The sequence below is a fragment of the Adelges cooleyi genome, unplaced genomic scaffold, assembly GCF_023614345.1.
Source record: "Adelges cooleyi isolate 19-005CV unplaced genomic scaffold, UGA_ACOO_1.1 ACOO_flye_CR_arks_rails_tigmint_CR_PRNA_8, whole genome shotgun sequence".
Classification (NCBI taxonomy): domain Eukaryota; kingdom Metazoa; phylum Arthropoda; class Insecta; order Hemiptera; family Adelgidae; genus Adelges; species Adelges cooleyi.
Genome location: NW_026096513.1, coordinates 544,186 through 549,274, shown reverse-complemented (window position 1 = coordinate 549,274; position 5,089 = coordinate 544,186).

Below are 5,089 nucleotides of genomic sequence, written 5' to 3'. Positions count from 1 at the left end.
TACCTGTCCTAATTGTGTTTATCAAAGCCCAAAGAAAGCCCTGCAACGAAAACAATAAAATCATTTTTTTTTTAATTCCGAAATTATTTAATACGGCTTTAATATTATTATTCTACGGCGATAGCGTTCGCCGAGATCATTATAATCAAACACATGACATGACTAATGAATGCGCATAGTTTATGTTCCTAAATAGCTAAATGCTAATAGATAAATAGTAAATGTCATGTGTACATACACATCGAGATTGAATATTATTGTTTCCATTTCTTGTATTATAAAAATGTTAAATTGAAAAAATAGACAATACATAAATTAATTATTTTAAAATATATATTATTATAAATATACTCTCTGTTGGTCATTGCTCAGCATCAACCGCAATTTATCAAATCTCCCTTGAGATTGTGCTGATTTTTTTGAACTTATATACTTTCATATGTGTGTTCATATAATAGACCGGTAAACGGTAAAAAAAATCCGGGGAAAAAAGGTCTAATTTATAAAAAGTAGGACAAAAGGTCCGTATATAATATAATAACTTATACGCAAATAATACAAATATTAAAAAATTAATAAATAATGACAGTCCAAAATAAGTATTAATAATTCAGCACAGTTCAAACCAAGTACAGTATAAATCAGTACAGAAGAAGTTAGCAAAATTGGGTCAAAGCAATTATTAAATCTGAATGTTATTTTGTCACAGCCAAAGGTTTTGATGCTAATCTGGAAATAGTAAGAATCCAGCACAGTTTGAACCAAGCACAGCCCGAACCAGCACAGTAAGAAATTATCAAAGTAGAGTCCAGTATCCGCAGATTATATTATTATACTAGACAGTTGTACATTTTACGAGTTTAGTACAATCACAACTTTTACAGTATTTATTCTGCAAATACTGTAATTCACAATAATAGTTACAGCTATCGCTAGTTGAAAATTAAGTACATAAATAATAATTACTAATTTGTCATCACGATTACACGATTATTGTAATCGTACAACAGTATTACACTGTCGATTACTGCCGAATGATATTACATTAATCCGTTAATATTATGATTACGGATTACCCGTTAGTCGTTACTATTGTTATTATTAACCGTAATAAACAATGCGCGACCTTTGTAGGTAGGTGTAATTTTTTTTTATGGAACATTAACTTTTGTCAACATTATTTATTTTTATTACAAAACAGGCCGAGGCCCAAAGTACAATTTTTGTAGACACAGAAATACATATTATATAATTATTTAATCTAACAAGTTATACAAAAGTGAAGGTGGAGATGTTCTCATTTGCAATGCGCATTATCCTGAAAATAGGTCTATTATATGAATAATTAGTGGTGCAAATCGGTACAAAGAAAGGATATGGTGATCTAGAATGGAAGTTAGGGACTTTGAAGTTGAGTTCACTTAATAAATCAGGACAATCAATAGATCCATCCATAAGCTTTCTCAAAAAGTCTTGACTAGCAGAAATACGCCCATCAGCTAGTGTTGCTAACCCAGGTTTATTTAATACTGGCTCTTAGTCGTGTGGTCGGTGAGCAATATGGAGTACCCTGGCAGCAAAATACAAGAATTTCCGTTGGACCCTCTCTATCTGGTTTTTAGCAATTACGGTATTAGGGTCCCATATAACTACAGCATACTCTAGAATAGATCGAACAAGAGCACAGTACAAAGATTTTAACGGAGCTAACAAGTTAAATTCCGTGGAAACTCTCTTTACGAACCCAAGTGTCTTTAGCGCCTTACAGCAAGATTTTTCTATATATATAGTATTATATTTATATTATAGTATTACATTAATTTTACGAATAGTATTTTAATTAAACAATTCGTAACGTTACGTTTACGTAATAATAACGCCCGAAAAGCATAAAAAAAAAATATAATAATAATAATAAGGAGAGACAAAAGACTGCGAAAAAAAAAAATTATAACATTATTACTAACTGGAAAATTACATAAATACTAATTGTTACTGTTTACAAGGTGTCCGTATGTTGTTGTATTGTCGAAAGATGAAAGGCGCGCAACGGCAACATAATAAATAATAATAATAAAGTTGATAAATAATGTTATTGACAGATAATAAACGAATACGCCTCGTTTGCCGTGAGTAGGTGGGTATTATTAAAATTGTATTCCGTCAGCCGGCAATAATAATAACAATAATAATTATAACGACAAAGACGAAAAGTTAAAGGGTCTTCTGGCTTTTGTACGTCAATTAAGGAAGAGATCAGGTCGGGACACGGTGACGGTAATACGGGCAGAGGCAGAGGCGCAGTCGACACGTTCCGGGCCGTTGAAAATTTCGCCTGATCAATCTCCTTTGTGCGTTATGATTTGAGCCGACAACGCAAAAATAATTGCTACATCCCACCCAACGCGAGGGTATTGTATATAAATATATATTTTACCGTTGTTTCATATAGCCTTTGATGTTTCGAGAGGGGACGACATTGTGTTTTAAACGCCTATAAATGCATAAATACGAGTAGGTAACACCTTCAATTATTATTATCGAAGGTAAAACTGGCCGTAGGTAGGTAGGTAGGTAGATAATTTTCACGGGCTACGGGGGTTGATAAACTACGAGGCGTAAGTGAACCAATTAAATTAATGAAATCGCAATAAATAAAAAATAAAAAATAATTTTTAAAATAGAAAAACAGCTAACAGGATTTTTATTCCATAGCCTCTCACGTACCTATCGCTCGAGGCTAAGGATTTGCGCTTGTCGCGTAACGTTATTCCGGGTTCTATTCAAAAGGAAACTAAATCCGTGCAATCTTTAACCGCCTTAAGGCTTTTATCACTTGTTCCCCGTACAGTTATTTATCCTAAATCATTTTAGACCACGTTCCATCGACAAGTTTTAATTAAAATATCCACCTAGACACTAGATGAATGAACAATGTTCATCGAACAGTGTTATTCAATCAACCGTTAATATTGTTCTAAATTATTCTTAATATTTACTATTTAGCAATAAATGCTAAATATATGCATATTTAAAATAATATACGCCCTATAGAACTATTTACAAGAGCAATAATTTACATAATTTGATACACAAAATTAATAAAAACAAAGAATAAATTAACGGAATAATTACAAGTTAGCAAATATTGTATTATAACACTTTTGATAGAATTACAGTGGGCGATTAAAGAAATAATGGTACATAGCGGTACATAAAGAAGCTGCACCTTTATAATGGGTACGATGAAATGAGACCGCAAATGTATAGTTTGACATCTCAGGTTCCTTACAAGAACATTAAAATTGAGTTTTTCTGATGTCGGGTGAAAATAATTAATCGTTTTGAATAATGGATAAATCAATCATTTATTCATGAATAACGAATATTTTTTTTATTCAATCAAACTGTTTGCTGAACTATAAATGTATTTATTTATATTCCTCATTCGAATAAGACAATTATTATATTAATAACTATTAAAAAGTAAAATAATGATTTTATTGGTCTAGAATAATTATTTTTTGTTATAATATTTTACATTATATATTTAATAAGTAGGCAAATCAAATATGTTAGTTACTTTTTGACTTTTAATAGTTATTTTTATACTAGAAATAGGACATAGGTACATTGTAAGTAATGAATAATTGAACAATATCTCAAGTTTTTAATTTACATTTTTATTCGCATAATGACCAACACTGGTATATTTTGTCATAATTATTCTGACTCCAAATACTTTAAATTTGCAATTCAGTTATAATTTTGTTTTCGTTTTTACTGTTGAAGCTTAATTAGTTTTTAACGATTTTAAATTTTGTAGTATAGTAGTAAAATTAAAAATAGAAAAAAACTCGACCAACGGGCTAATTTTTTTTATAATATACCTACAATAAATGTTTTGTACATTTTTGATTTTTTATTTAAGAATAAAAACGCATAGTAAAGCATCATCAACGGTATTGAAAATATATAAGTGACAGGCTGAAAATGGCTTTGGAGTATAGTACTTAAATAATAATAATAATAATAATAATATGTGTTGGGGTGATGTGTAGATGATGATGATAGCGCCGGTGAAAGTGCTATAACAGGAAGGGGCAATACTGAATTGTAAAGGGTGCCGGATACTGACACTGACACCCTATAACAACAATATAACCTCATTAACATCACAATCGATTGGTATCAAACTATAATTAACTTTAAACCACTGTCAAAAACATTCTTTCGGTAGTAAAAATATTTTCAATGCCCCCAATCTCTTTGCAAATTAAACTTCTGTATTATAGTCTTTATGGTCTACCGGGCAACAGCCATGGGTACATCTAGTTATCGCGTATGAGCGTGTACCAAGTATTCTATTGAAATGGTCAATGGGTTTTTTTATTTAAATTTTAATAGCTGTTCATAGTAAATAATATAGTGATTGGCGGTCTCTATGTATAACGATACATATGAAGAGATGAGAATCGAAAAGCGAGTATAAACCTTAGAACATTTTGGAGGGGAGCGAAATTAAAATTGAATTTTCAGTGTGTATTATAAACAGTGTTCATTAGTTTTCTTCAATACCAATTTCCAAAAATGTATAAATAAATACAGAGCAAAATGTCTTATAAATAAACATATTGTAAGATGAAAAATTTTTTTTTGAAAAAATTCTTCTACGCTTAAACTCACTATTTTAGGTCAACATGCGTCTCAAACCTTGGGCTACAGGAAAGGTACGGAGTTAAGCAAAATCCGAATTTTAAAGTAACGCTAGTTACCATTTACGAAGTTCCTAACCAAGGCTAACTGTACTTAAGTACAGTACCACAGTGGTCCAGCCCGTCCCCGCTTTTGTGATAAATATACCAATTATTTTAGTAAGTAACAGATAATTAATTTTATTTGAAATACAAATATATGTAATACTTAAAATAGTATTTTTTATGAAATGTGATTAAATAATTTCGAAACTGAATGATTTCGAACATGATGAATAATCAATACAGTCAAGTGAAATCAATACATCAATCATATGACTGCATTAACAGAGATCAACTCTGGACGATACTTAAAAATTTTGGAATCCCCTCAA